We start from the raw sequence: 15,720 nt of genomic DNA on the forward strand, positions 1-15,720 counted from the left end.
ATTTTCTTGAATGGGAGTGAAAGTTCGGTGCACTCAGGATATCTTACTCAGAAGTAACAGACACGAAAGTAGTGAGAATGAGTTGCTGGTACAAACAGGTGGGAACAATAGCAGGAGGTTTATCGGGATGAGGAGATAAAGGCGAAATTAGGAATGAACTGGTGGGTGAAGCTGCACTGAGAAGCCGGCTTCGGTGGTGGGGACATGTCAGGCGAATGAAGAAGGAAAAATTACCTAGAAGAAAAATAGACTCTGTTATGGAGGGTAAGAGAAGTAGAGGGAGTATGTACTGTAGACCTATACATGTAAGGAAATGTAATAATCGTGAATATCTTTGTTGTCATCGTAGCATAAAAGTAATAGCTGCTGTCTAGTTGGATTGAGCCTCCCCCACGGTTTAGCGTGCCTGCTTCTTACCCGGAGACCCCGGGTTCGATTCCCGGCCAAGACAGGGATTTTCACGTGGATCTGAGCACTGGTTCGAGGTCTAATCAGCCTGTGTGATTACAATTGAGGAACTATCTGACGATAAGATGGCGGCCCCGGTCTAGAAAGCCAAGAACATCGGCTGAGAGGATTCGTCGTGCTGACCATACGACACCTCTTAATCTGCAGGCTTTTGGGCTGAGCAGGCCATGGCCCTTTGGGGCTGTTAAGCCATGTGGTTTGGTTTGGTTTGGTTTGGTTTGGTTTGGTTTGGTTTGGTTTGGTTTGGTTTGGTTTGGTTTGGTCTAGTTGGACTTCCCTTAAGATATTAATCCCCGCCATAACCACCCACGATAAGGATATAAGCAAAGCAAAGTCTCTTCATACATGCCATGAAGGCCCTTGGACAGATGGAAAGTGAAGGCTTCTACTATCTGTAACCTCAGTACTTGGTGGAGTAGAGTGGTTTGCTCTACGTCCGGCTGCCTTTTCGCCCAGGAATTAACCTGGTACTCCTTTTTGGTGTAGGCTGAGTAAACTTCAGAGCCATATTGAAAACCTCCAAATGTGGAAATCTTGATTCTTAAATTTTCGACTTCCTGACGGGGAATCGATCTCACGTCCTTCCGGGTGAATATAGCATCCCTTTACCACTTTGGCCAGACAACCCCTATGGAAATATTTTAAAAAATGGAAATTTCCCCGTCCAACGAAGATATTTGACCATTCATATTTTAAAGTCTCTCTCCAAAATTGCTACGTCACTTTATATTAATCAAATAAACTTAGTGAACAACTCCATCTCTCATCTTAATCACTGGGATCTGAGAAATTCTACCAAGTCCTTCCTTGTTCCACTATCTTGTCAGTAAGCTTGATGTTGGTGTGAATTCGTTCAGGATGTTTACTCATAAACTTTAGTAGGTATTAATTCATTTTTTAAGGTCTGTAGTCCTTTACTCGAGGGCCTTCTGATGGCATTTTTCTCCCTGCTAACCATAGCCCGTTATCCTTGGAACTAAATCTGCAGTCGGCCTCATCTAACGTTGTTTACAGTACATCAATAATCAATTGTTTTCAAAGAAACATGTCACCTTGGAGTTCAGTGAAGTATGTAATCAAATCGGATATATATGCTGTATAATTCACCGATATTAGCTTGCAACTCTGCTGCAAAAAGTGGTGTATGTGCATTGAAGTATGCACTTATTCTTATGCGTTTAAACAATTTTATGAAATACAAACGTAACATTCCTTTACTAGACACACGCGATTCATCCACACCAATCTGTATATAAGAAAATGAGTTTTGTCTGTACATTGCTCAGATTTTTTAAAAAATATGGTATTTCTGTATCGGTCACGTCTACAGCAACAAGGAAATACACTTTTTTTTTTACTTTTCCGCAATGTCTGTCTGTCTGTCTGTCTGTCTGTCTGTCTGTCTGTCTGTCTGTCTGTCTGTCTGTCTGTCTGTCTGTCTGTCTGTCTGTCTGTCTGTCTGTCTGTCTGTCTGTCTGTCTGTCTGTCTGTCTGTCTGTCTGTCTGTCTGTCCTTTCATCACGAGAAAATTGTTGAAAATCGGTGTGTAAAGTCGGGGAATGGACCTCTATAACCTAGGCTATAAATAATTTTATTCGCGCTAAGTAAAATGGTAGTTTAGGGGAAAGCCTAAAATATAATTCTTAAATATTTATGTTATTAGTGACCCAGTCGATAAATACTACATAACTAAAGTTATATAAAGCATTAAATTTCCTATCATTTATGTCTTATACACTTTTACCGTACCCGCTATGATCACAGAGATATTCATGAATTTGTATTTTTTGTTGCTAAGTCCATATCAGCGCCGAGTCACGAGAAAATAGGTAAATAGAATTTAATTAAAATCGGTATATAGAATCAGGGAATAAGAAACTACAGTCTAAGCTATAAATAATTTTATTCACCCTGTATGACATGGTAGCTTAGGGGAAGGCGCCTAAAATTTAATTTTTAAATATTTATGTTATCGGTCCTATCGAAAAGTACTACATAACAAAAGTTATAGAGAACACAATTTACGACAATTTATGTTATGGGCCTATTCAGTTTTACCGTACCGACTATGATAAGAGTGGTATTTCAGATTTGGAAGAAAACTAAATGTGAAGGCCTACAATATCGAAAGCTCATAAAATTGATCAACAATCACATTACATTGACATTGTTTGTTGTAATATTCTTTGTCTCTTATGCTGCCACTCATCTTCGATAGATGGGATTACTGCTGAGTACCAAGTATAACAGCCTACCTAAATATTGGCGGGACATAGCTGGGGAGTTAGGTAACTTTCTTCTTTAGCATGCCATTCCCCTGGTTCATACATTTTCTGATACTGCTGGTACGTAACACATTGGGTCATCATAGTATTCCAGCTATTGGCAGAGGCTCACTTATGACATAGTCTAGAATTACAATTTCGGCCTATTCCAAATTATAGCACCACATTTCATTAAATAACTCTAAATTCAACCCTGAAAAGAGCCGTTTCTTAAGGAAAGCTTCTTTCACTTCACTTTTATTAAATTCTACATTCATTTTATTCCAAATTAGCAGCTGGCTTGGAGGAAAAATTTGCCTCCAAGTCAGATAGATATTTCCCCCACCAGTGTTGTTGATTGTGAATTCACGGGGATTTTGATTAAAGTAAAGGGGTTAATCACTTGAGAAAGGACAAGTTGTCCGTTCTTTCTACCTCGGACAGGAGAATTCTAAAGCAGTATGTTGGCAATACTCTGATAGTAGGTAGCTTCCTAGTGCATTAAGGAGAAAGCGTTTGGTTGTCCATTTCCTTGGCATCATTTATTGAAAAATGAGGGATGAAACTTTTCTTGTTGCTAAAGCAACTCCAGAAAGAGGGCGAAAAGTGTTGCGGCAGGTGGATACTTGGAAAAGGTCTAGGGAAAAGCGAGAAAGGTGTGTAATGTTTAGCGATTACAGTATTATTAAAGTACTTACAGTTACATTGTTGACTGTGATTTACAAGTTTGTATTCATGATTACTAGGCCAAGAATGCAAAACAGTTGAATAAAATGTGATTCAGTGATCTTATATTGTTTAACATCATTTTCGTGACAAGAGCTGAAGTAAAGTGAGTTAGTTTCAAAGTGCTCCATATCCAGTAGTATTCATGATTATGAGTTTCAAAATCCCCTACATTCATATTTAACACTGATTTTACTGCATGTTAATAACTCTTAATATATTTCATATAACTTATAATTGCTTCTGGATCCTCTTTGCATGTTTAGATAACACAAATTGTTCAATACCATTTCAAGAATAACATTTCAAAGAAAAAGTCACTTCCTGAACAATTTATGGAAGTGGATATAGAGGATTTTGAATCTAGAGTATTCGTATGTCGTTGATGGCTCTGGCTGCTGCATTTGTCCTGTCGTTGATGTGGGTAGAGAAAACATTACCTCTAGTTTGGCAAGGAGGAGGGTATGAGCCCTGACACTTGATTACACGCTTTTCAGTACAGGCATTTCATTATTATAAGTTGTGCAAAACTAAGAAATTCCATCAACCAGACACGGACTGTGTATTGTATGTGAACGTTGTGGTAAGAGCTGTGAACGTTATCATGCTATGATTTGTTCTTGTCGGCGCGAATCGCTAACAGCCTTCTGCAAAGATAACTAATGTTGTGTTATTAATGCGAATGTATTTTGTCCATTGGCTGCAATAAAATATATTATTATTATTATTTCCGAAAGAGTTCATGGCATTAATTACTACACATTTTCTTGAAGACTGTTTGTAAAACATGTTAAAATATGCAAAATAAAAGTCGAAAATATGCACACAAAAATAAGAAATTCGAAATATATGCATTAATCTAAAATATATGCTAATAAAAGCACTATTCAACTTAATGATTCACCCAATTTCGCCTTCAAACGCACTTCCTTATCGGATTTGGAGGTTTACATATCGGCAAACAAAATATGCATTTGCATACAAATCCGCAGTGGCGGCCATAAGGATCTCGCAGACCCCATGGCTTGTGAGGGGCCCATGACTGTGCTATATCAACTTTTTTTAAAGCGTAGCTGATGCATGTTTTCCTGTTTCATTCTGACCATACACTCCACTAATCACCACTGCTCTGTAAGGAAAGGCATCCCTATTGACCTAAAACTTGTAGCCTACTATGTGAATCTCATCTCAACACTCAGCTCTCGAGTTTATATCCGAAACCGGACTAAATGGTAAAAAGGACATTGTTAGCTTCAGCCTACTTATGTCAGAGCGTTTGTGTGCTGTCTGGTTCTATCAATGCACTCTGGAGACAGCGGATTCAGATCCCATGTTGGCTGTCCTGCAAATGCCTTTCTCACTACTACTTCTTCTTCTTCTTAATCTGTTTATCCTCCAGGGTCGGTTTTTCCCTCGGACGAAGCGAGGGATCCCACCTCTACCGCCTCAAGGGCAGTGTCCTGGAGTTTCAGACTTTGGGTCGGGGGATACAACTGGGGAGAATGACCAGCACCTCGCCCAGGCGGCCTCACCTACTATGCTGAACAGGGACCTTGTGGAGGGATGGGCAGATTGGATGGGACAGGCAAGGAAGAGGGAAGGAAGCGGCCGTGGCCGTGGCCTTAAGTCAGGTACCATCCCGGCATTTGCCTGGAGGAGAAGTGGGAAACCACGGAAACCAGGATGGCTGAGGTGGGAATCGAACCCACCTCTACTCCGTTGAGCTCCCGAGGCTGAGTGGACCCCGTTCCAGCCCAAGGTACCACTTTTCAAATTTCGTGGCAGAGCCGGGAATCGAACCCGGACCTCCGGGGGTGGCAGCTAATCACGCTAACCACTACACCACAGAGGCGGACTACTACTAATACTACTACTACTACTACTACTACTACTACTACTGAAAATGTGTTCATTCCACCCCTGAAGGGGGAGGCGGGCCTCTTATACGGTAACCCCGTCTCTCCGGCCCTGGAAATTTGGTACGAAGAAGGAAATGCACGAAGAAGGTAAGGAGGTTCGTGCCGTGGCCTATACTAGGAACTGTCCCTGCAGGAGAATGGAAAACCACGGAAAACCATTCTCAGGACAGCCGACGATTGGGGCCAGCCATGAGGTCCATCTTTGTCCCGTCTCCCGAACGCAGAGGCGTAGAGCCATGGTAGGGCTGTGGCCACCCCTCCTCTGCTCGATTGGCCGGTCAGAGTGCAGAGCTGTTGGACCACGGACCAGCCATGGCTACTTGAGGGCCAAGACCCACTCTGCATCTACCGACACCTTTCTCATTCTCATTGGAACCGGGAACAGTACTCTTACGAGAGCCGCAGACGTTTTCTTTCCGAATTCTTAACAAAAACTGAGCTAAAAGAAAAACTACGAATAATACAATCGATGCCTTAAAAATCTTAATATAAATGTATTATTATTATCATCGTCGTCGCGTCGTCGTTGTTCATTGTAATGATATGCAACCGTGTACTACGAAAACCTGTAACTTTCCTTCCTAAGAAACGAGGGGCCCATTTTCAATTATTGTGGTTATTTAGGTCATACCACAACCTGAAACAGCCGGCAGCTGTTCCTCTACCATTTCCACTATCTTGGAATTGGTCAGATCAAAGACCTTGTAAATATTGTCGGTCTTGGCTCGTAGCACTGCCTTCCGTGATGTACTACGAAGGCAGTGCTCGTAGGCAACGGTCTTGATTAGGACAAACCACGGCCAACTTGATACGTCGCTGCGCTCCTTGGAGCTAGCTAGAACGACGCATCAAGTCGGCCGTGGCCAAACCGAATTAGTTCCTCTATTGACCACTACAAAGCTCTTTTGCATGAAACGTTGCCTACGCTATAATACAAGGCCTTGAAATGCACTCGTGGAAACGGGTTGCATCCTAGTTCACCATTCAGCCGCTATGATCGCGGTCTTGCCCCCTTGTATTCGCATGGCCGTATGTCAATAAGTAAAGTATATCCTAAATAAAAAGAACTGAATGTTTTTGCGAGTATTGGCAGTACTTTGTTTTTAGAGCGGTGCTGCATTGGCTTGGATATGTCACTGAAGTTTCAAAACTTTCCTTCTGAGGGGCTTCTTATCAAGTTTCAAAACTTTCTCTCTTCTACTTGAGTGGCTCAAAGCAATGTTGTCTAACAGAAGTCTCAGAAATTTTCATAGTAGAAAAAGAGGTGGTTTGTCGCCTTTACACTTTCCACACTTAATTTCACTGTTGAACACGTCTTTCGAAAAAATAAACGTACACCTTTTAGTAATACTCTTCGGGACAAGTACTGCGTAGCGGAAGTGACAAATTCCGTCGTTCACTGCAGAAGTGGCACAGACGATTTTCGGTATCTGAGGGCTCCTCGATCTTGAAAACTAATAAGACACAATGTTGGGCTTTGAGTAGCTGGAGAACAGATATGTTCTAAACAGCCTTTACAGTCTGTTTTTTCTTTTGCCACACGAACCATAATGTCATTGTATTCCGCTTGGCGTCTTAGGTAGCTGAAGAAGAGCTCGATGTCATATTTCGTTAGGTTCCTCATCAATGCATAATGCAAATGTATACTTATGAGGTATTTTACGCAGGCCACAGTGGACTGGGTAGTCAAGATCTATGCCTGATACATTTCTCTCATGATTCTTTTTTACTTTCTCTGAATGCATTTTAAGTTTCTTAATATATGACAGGAAATTATTAATTAACCAACTGAGGAGTTCATCTTCAGTACTAAAAGATGCTTTTTTTTTTTTTTGCTAGTGACTTTAGATCGCACCGACACAGATAGGTATTATGGCGACGATGGGATAGGAAAGGCCTAGGAGTTGGAAGGAAGCGGCCGTGGCCTTAAGTAAGGTACAGCCCCAGCATGTGCCTGGTGTCAAAATGGGAAACCACGGAAAACCACCTTCAGGGCTGCCGACAGTGGGATTCGAACCCACTATCTCCCGGATGCAAGCTCATAGCCGTGCGCCCCTAACCGTACGACCAACTCGCCCGGTTAAAAGATGCTCGTTTGTTCTCGTTACTGAATATGTCCCATGTGAGGTGTTGCAGACGTTATGCGCATTCAAAAATTTAATAAAATGCTCCATAAAACAAATGGCTTATTTTAAACTGTATTTTATGCTCTCGGGACAAAACCACCTCCATACTTTACAAACCAGAGATTGTTTCAGGGTAAAATACAATATTTTTAGCTCTTGCTACATTCATTTTCGTGAAATTTGTTGGGCACATTATTTTCCTCGTTGGTTTCCTAATTTAAGATTTCTGAATTTGAAGATGCCCCTCAAATGATTGCCGGTCACGCTAGCAGAGTTTAAAAAAAGTCCAGTGACAAATTTTGGGATCGCCCGATTCTTATGACGTAACTCGGATCAAAACCTAAGAACAGGGGCCTACTTCGATCAGCTTGAAGTCGTATCTCATGCGTAATACTTCCTCTGTATAATGTTTCGAACATTGAACATTCACTGGAAACTTGTGAAACGAAATTCCACTACCTTTAATTTCCCGCGAATAAACCATGACTGGAACTGCGAATGCTCAACATCAGACGAATACATAATACATTCACAACCAACTCCGTTAATGAACACGTTTAAAGGCGCCAGCCTGGTAGATAGGAGGCAAGATAGCGATCCTAGCGGCCCGGCATTGAACTTCAGTGTAACCACTTACATAGCGTTTTACGGGCTCTATTTCCAGGCCTTGTATTATAACGTAGGCAACGGCATGAAAGCTCTTCACGCGTGGATGGTCATTGCAGGTGGCTTTGATAATGAGTAAGCAGCGCTCGAGTTGCTTGTTAAGAGCAGAGAACTTACGAGGGAAACCCGGCTAGTGTAAAAATAGGATTTCCCAGAAACTTCGTTCAGTGAAAAAGAGGCCGAAATAAGCGAACACATATTTCGGCTTATCCGAAGACACTGGACCGTTTCGGGGAAAATGATGGTCGAAGTTTCCGTCGTGCTTCACATACCTTTTAGCGCGTAATAATTTCAAGTCACGTGGTGGCGTATCGGCTACCGCCACGGCTGTATAGTTTTGCACCCCGTGTTAAAATCCGGATTTTTTTCATTTATCTACTAATGTCCATTAATAATAACATATTTATTTCCAATGCGAGGACACAGCTTCCTCCCACAAATGATCAAGACGTTGCCCTCATAGAAAAACAGAAAAGAAAACTGAATGCATCGGAATCTCCTAATGACTGGATGGAAGTAAAATCGAGATCACGACAAAGTCCATCACCATTTAATGTAGGCCTATAAGAAATGCAATATAGCGATTTCATTGATTTCAGAGCAACTTTGGCCCCATACTTTCTGAATCGTAACAAACCTCCAATGCAAATTAAAACTATGAGAATGTTCAAGATAGAACAGAGAAGTCCAGTTGTAAAACTCAGGGATACGTATTCAGGTCCGTGGAGGATTAGCGTCATTCGCAATCGAGTTCCATTTTCACAGGGAATTGAACTAAAACCAGCAAGCATACAGTGCAAGCTTACCAATACCACCAGCAAAGATTGCGGACCTGAAAAACATGATACAATGTTTGTGCAAAAACGACAACAGTGCATTTTATAACAAACTTTGCATGGCACCTGAAGCCAACAATAAAGAAGCTGACATTATCTGTGATGACAATAGCAGTGGGTGTGATGATAGCAGCTGTTCTACGAATGCGTGTACTGCAGGTTCAGTTCACCGAAATGGTATTAAAGACTCCTTTATTAAGAGTGTGTCCGCCTCTGTGGTGTAGTGGTTAGTGTGATTAGCTGCCACCCCCGAAGGCCAGGATTCGATTCCCGGCTCTGCCACGAAATTTGAAAAGTGGTACGAGGGCTGGAGCTGGGTCCACTCAGCCTCAGGAGGTCAACTGAGTAGAGGTGGGTTCCATTCCCACCTCAGCCATACTGAAAGTGGTTTTCCGTCCTCCAGGCAAATGCCGGGGTGGTACCTAATTTAAGGCCACGGCCGCTTCCTTCCCTCTTCCTTGTCTATCCCTTCCAATCTTCCCATCCCCCCGCAAGGCCCCTGTTCTTCTTTATCTGTTTATCCCCCAGGGTCGGTTTTTCCTCGGACTCAGTGAGGGATCCCACCTCTGCCGCCTCAAGCGCTGTGTCCTGGAGCTTCAGACTCTGGGTCGGGGATGAAACTGGGGTGGATGACCAGTACCTCGCCCAGGCGGCCTCACCTGCTACGCTGAACAGGGGCCTTGCGTGGGGATGGGAAGATTGGAATGGATAGACAAGGAAGAGTGAAGAAAGCAGCCGTGGCCTTAATTTAGGTACCATCCCGTTATTTGCCTGGAGGAGAAGTGGGAAACCACGGAAAACCATTTCCAGGATGGCTCAGGTGGGAATCGAACCCACCTCTACTCAGTTGACCTCCCGAGACTGAGCCCTCGTACCACTTTTCAAATTTCGTGGCAGAGCCGGGAATCGAACCCGGACCTCAGGGGGTGGCAGCTAATCACACTAACCACTACACCACAGAGGCGGACTACTTATGAATGAATGTATAGTAGCAAAAAAATATTTTTATGATATCGTTATTTTTCAAGTATAGATGACATACGACCATCTTATTTTTTGTTCTCTTGTGTGAAATATAACACTTCATGTATTTGCAAATGCATATTATGTTTCTTACTGTGTAAACGTATCCCTATTCAATACCAAATTCAATATACATCGCTGCATTATGATGGTGGACAGTTTTGTATCGTTTTTCAAAAACTCTGTTTTTGGACTAATGCTGTTTCCGAGAAGCTCTTCAATTGCATCCAGACAAAAAGCAGTTTTAATTTCAGCCTGATATTTTCAAGAACTTCATAACAAGCCGAATTTTTCGCGTCTATGATCATCCAGTAATGAGAAAGTGTTGTTTCACAAAATTTACAACAACTTTTTTCACAAATATCGTATGAAATAAAAACTTGGCATACAACTCAGCAATACGTTACTTTAAGAAGTATTAAAGTTTTTTTTATTGATCAGGTCAATACATTTAAAGTTACGCATTTTCGAAGTGAGTTCTCCGTTGGAAACCTCCGTTAAAATTTCTCCTCCACAAAATTAAACGTAGAATAAAATAAGATAAATTTTGGTGTAGCTTGTTTCTGTGTGGGACAAAGAAAAACTTTTCATTAACGTATTAAATCGGGTGTCTACACTTTTTCCACGACAGTAGATATTCAATTTCAAACCCAGGAAAACAAATTCGCATTCCTTCTGCGCCGACAGGTAATGCTGTTTACTGCTCGGTTCTGGATCTGACTAGTAGGCGTCTACATTCTTGATCGCGGGACCCAACTAGTTAACCCGAAATGGGAAAACCTGGTTGTATGGCTACCGCAGGGCAGGAGCAGACCGGTCTGATTATTACTATCATTGTTGTTATTATTGTTGTTACCGTAATGAAATGAAATGTCGTATGGGTTTTAGTGCCGGGATATCCTAGGACGGGTTCGGCTCGCCAGGTGCACCCGTAAGTGAATTGCAGTCGTAATGAGGATGTAGACTACACATACACCCAGCCCCCGTGTCATTCGAATTAACCAATGAAGGTTAAAATCCCCGACCCTGCCGGAAATCGAACCCGGGACCCTCTGAACCGAAGACCAGTACGCTGACCGTTCAGCCAACGAGTCGGACGTTGTTTTTGTGGAACAGAGAGGCGAAAGAAGGTGCTGGTTTGAATGGAGCCGCAGAAAGCCGTGATCCGTGAACACTCTTTCCTCCAAGCCAGAGGAGAAACCCCCTCTTCACTGCTAATTTTGAATAAAATGAATGTAGAATTTAATAAAAGTGAAGAGGAAGAGGCTCTTTTTAAGAAACGGCTCTTTTTAGGGTTGAATTTTGAGTTATTTAGTGAATTGTGATGCTATAATTTGGAATATGCCTAAATTGTAATTCTAGACCAGGTCATACTACTACTACTACTACTACTACTACCGATACTACTAAGTGATCCTCTGCCTTAACAGTGCACATTGCTCATTCAAAACAGTGCGTCAGAGTAGGGATCGAATAGCTGGAATACTATGATAAACCAGTTAGATATGTAACAGCAGAACATCGCCACAAATAATGGTCTACGTAATGTTACTGTTGATCAATGTTGTGGGCTTTCTTCTTTCTTAATCCGTTTACCGTTGAGGGTCGGTTTTCCCTCGGACTCAGCGAGGAATCCTACCTCTACCGCCTCAACGGCAGTTCCTGGAGAGTGAGACTTTGGTTCGGGGGATGGAACTGGGAAGGAGGACTAGTACCTTGCCCAGGCAGCCTCAACTGCTGTACTGAACAGGGGCCTTTGGGGGGGGGGGGATGGGGGGGGGATAGATAAGGGAGAGGAAGAAAGTTGCCGAAAGTTAGGTACCATCTGGCATTTGCCTGGAAGAGAAGTGGGAAACCAGGGAAAAAGCACTTCGAGGATGGCTGAGGTGGGAATTGACACCCCTACCCCCTCCCTTCTACTCGGTTGACCTTCCAAGGCTGAGTGGACCCCGCTCCAGCCCTCGTATCACTTTTCAAATTTCGTGGCGGAGTCGGAAATCGAACCCAGGCCTCTGGGGGGTGGCAGCTAATCACACTAACCACTGCACCTGAGTCCGGCGGAGAAAGCAACCCTGGACGGTAAACTGATTTAAATAAAACATAAACGAAGTTATCATTATTACATTTTCGCAATCGAAGCACAATTTCAAGTTATGAGCCGCTCGAACTAGAAGGAGAAAGAGAATCGTTGCGATTAACACAGTTGAACTATCGCGTCAGTAACAAGTACAATGCATTTTAAACATAACTTCTTTTGCTGTCTCGGAGTAGCCTTGCGAGTTGAGATAAGCCAAAAAAGATAAGAAAGAAAATAACTACACTCCTCTCAACTCTAGCCTTGAGGTACAACGATGCATATAACTCCTGGTGGTACAGTGATTAAGTTTCGAGGCTTAGACCGTCAGTTCGTCCAATTCACCCTTAAGAATGGAGAAATAGATCTCGTTTGAATCGTTAAGTGAATTAGTGTTGTTTCTAAAATGTTTGCCTCCAGTGAGGATCGAACTCACGACCCCTGGTTTACAAGACCAGTGCTCTGCCACTGAGCTATAGAGGCGCTTGTTCCTTAAGGCCACTGGCAGAGGCATACTAGTAAACCATATTGCATCTATTTAAGTTTGTTATTTTATAACGAACTATCAAGGCTGTGTGTGTATTAACCTCCAGACGATTCTTTCTTATTCATAGCTGTCTGGAAATGAGTCATGCATTGGCAGTTTAAACGGGAAGAGTTTCCCAAAACGTCCCCCTTGTACTGTTTTACATTCAAGGATAATTATTTCTGCCATGATGAAAGGGAGGCAATTAAGTTCCTTTTATTTAATTTTTACAAATGTCCGACTCGTTGGCTGAATGGTCAGCGTACTGACCCTCAGTTCAGATGGTCCCGGGTTCGATTCCTGGCCGGGGACTGGGTGTTTGTGTCCGTCCTAACACTCTCCTCTTCATTTTCACACAACACACTACACTACCAACCACCACAGAAACACGCAATAGTGATTACATCCCTCCATACAGGGTTGGCGTCAGGAAGGGCATCCGGCTGTAAAACAGGGCCAAATCCACATCTGCGACGTAGTTCGTACCCGCGACCCCACACGTGTGGGGAAAGTGGTAGGAAAAAGAGAAGAAATTTAATTTTTACAGATCAATCTTTCTTTCTTTCTGTCCTAATCTGCTTACCCTCCAGGATTGGTCTTTCCCTTGGGCTCAGGGTGGAATTCCACCTCTACCGCCTCAACGGCAGTTCCTGGAGAGTGAGACTTTGATTAGGGGATACAACTAGGAAGGATGACCAGTGCCTCACCCAGGCAGCCTCAACTGCTATACTGAACGTGGGTCAAGTGGGGGATAAGAAGATCGGACGGGATAGACAAGGAGAAGGAAGGAAGGAAGCGGCCGTGCCCTTAAGTTAGGTACCATCCCAGCATTTGCCTGTAGGAGAAGTGGGAAACCACGGAAAACCACTTCGAGGATGCTGAGGAGGAAATCGAACCCACCTCTACACTCAGTTGACCTCCTGAGACTGAGAGGACCCCATTCCACCTTCCTATCACTTTTCAAATCACACTAACCACTTCGCCATTGAGGCGGACTTCATTCGCCAACAATACACTAATTTGTATCTGATAAGGGACTCGGATTTTAAAACGTGGTACAACTTTTAACGAACTTCCACTGTCATCCAGATTAACGACACAATGGAATTTTACAAAAGCATAGAATATCTCCAGGAATATAAATATTAGGACAGAGCAAAAGCGATCACCTGCGAGGCTAATCATTTTATTCCTTGTAATTTCCTGAATAAAAGACAGAAAGACGTGACATCTCGCTTCAATATGTAATGACATCACCAGAACTATGGAGCCAAGAATGTTTGCTTTATTTTAAAATTAACTGCCTCCTGTGAGGTTTGAACTCACGACCCCTGGTTTACGAGACCAGTGCTCTGCCACTGAGCTAAGGAGGCACGGGTTAAACGAGCACTGCTGTAGCTTAGGTCGTCACGTAATGAATGGTATGTCCGCCGGCTTGTTCGATCGCTTCAGGCTACGGAGCATCTTACCACTGACTGGCGCGCACTGAAGCGCGCTGTGTTGTCGTTGTCATACAATTTTTACAGATGCCACGGCTTAATTAATCATTTCTTGATTGCAGTTACTTATATAATGTCAAATAAAAGTCTATAAACGTAGGCGACAGCCCTAAATTCATATAAGTGGTGAGTGACCTGACTGGAACCAGCATAATTTCTAACCTACATGATTATTATAAACGTAACTCTAAACTTGGGCGCATGCCAGACCAACTACAATACCTCAAGCCTTACTGACCAATCGAAACTGTCCGTGTTGGAGGCAATAGAGCAAGACCGACTACAATATCTCAGACCTTAATATCAAAACCAAAATGGTGGACATCATAGGGGGATCAGCTGCCGACTGTCGGCAGGGAGTCGGTTGTGGAAAAAATATTTGGGAAGAGTGCCAGAGCTTTCCTTTCCACCCCTCTTCCACACGTCTTTGCTTAAGACATGACGCATAGAAATGGAACATGCAGGCCCGGTTTCATCAACACATGTTAGTACTTAACAAGGTGTTAAATCATTTTAACATACGATTTAAGAAAATTTGCGTTTCATCAACAAATGTTAACATTAACAAATGTTAAACTGCGTATTAAAGTTAACATCAGCCTTTTCCAATGTTAAATGGCTAACATTAGCATTTAGCAACCTGTTCCAAAATGGCTGCTGTGAATCTCGCTTTCGAGGCGGAATTGCTCTATTTAGATCTTTTACAAAACAGTCCTGATCGAAGAAGAGTTCAGCGACGTAATGGCTTTGAAAATTTGACGGATCCGACATTTCTTCATAGATACAGGTTATCGAAAACAGTCGTTGCTAAGGTTGTTGACGAAATTCAAGTGAGGTTAGAATATCCTACGAAGAGAAACTTACCTCTTTCTCCAATGTTGCAGGTACTGATAATATTACGAGTTTTTGCTACTGGTTATTTTCACATAATGGCCGGAGACAATGCTGGAATTTCTAAAGCCACTGTTAACAGAGTTGTTTGTCGTGTGTCTGCAGCCATAGCATCCATGAGAAGGAGGTATATAACATTCCCTTCAGTAGAAGAGCGTCTGTAAATTATCCGCGACTTCTATGAAATAAGCCGTTTTACTGGTGTTTGTTCTACGTGCAATAGATTGCACACATGTAAGAATCCAATCACCTGGAGGCAATTGGGCCGAAATATATCGTAATCGAAAGAGATATTTCTCTGTTAATGTTCAGGTGATTAGTGAGCCTAACCTCCAAATCAGGGATATACTTGCTAGGTAGTCTGGTTCTGCACACGACAATACAATATTTAATAACTCCCATATCGGAGCACAGTTTGAAGTGGGACAATTAACGAAGTGATTTTGTTAGGTGACAGCGGATACCCGCTAAAAAAAAGTATCTGTTTGCCCCATTGAAAACCTCGCGGACTTTTCCCCCGCCTCGTCCTTTTCTTTTATCGTCAAGCCATCTGTGCGCTTGCACTCAATAACTTATATATATATTTACTAACTAATTCAATTAACAACTCTTCTTCGAAGGAGGAAAAATTAGAACTACGGTTACGTTTCACTTCACGCGCCATATTTTACAGCTGTGCTCAAACAAAAGCGCATCGGAGCG

At 42.6% G+C, this 15,720-nt stretch overlaps 2 non-coding genes across 2 annotated transcripts; both read right to left on the reverse strand.

The window, feature by feature from the left end:
- Positions 1 to 12,513: 12,513 nt before the first annotated feature.
- Positions 12,514 to 12,585, reverse strand: TRNAT-UGU (transfer RNA threonine (anticodon UGU)). Its single transcript has one exon. It is a non-coding gene; the product is annotated as a tRNA-Thr (tRNA).
- A 1,344-nt stretch (positions 12,586 to 13,929) lies between these two features.
- On the reverse strand, positions 13,930 to 14,001 carry TRNAT-CGU (transfer RNA threonine (anticodon CGU)). The gene has a single exon. It is a non-coding gene; the product is annotated as a tRNA-Thr (tRNA).
- Positions 14,002 to 15,720: the final 1,719 nt, after the last annotated feature.

The sequence above is a fragment of the Anabrus simplex genome, chromosome 11, assembly GCF_040414725.1.
Source record: "Anabrus simplex isolate iqAnaSimp1 chromosome 11, ASM4041472v1, whole genome shotgun sequence".
Taxonomy (NCBI): domain Eukaryota; kingdom Metazoa; phylum Arthropoda; class Insecta; order Orthoptera; family Tettigoniidae; genus Anabrus; species Anabrus simplex.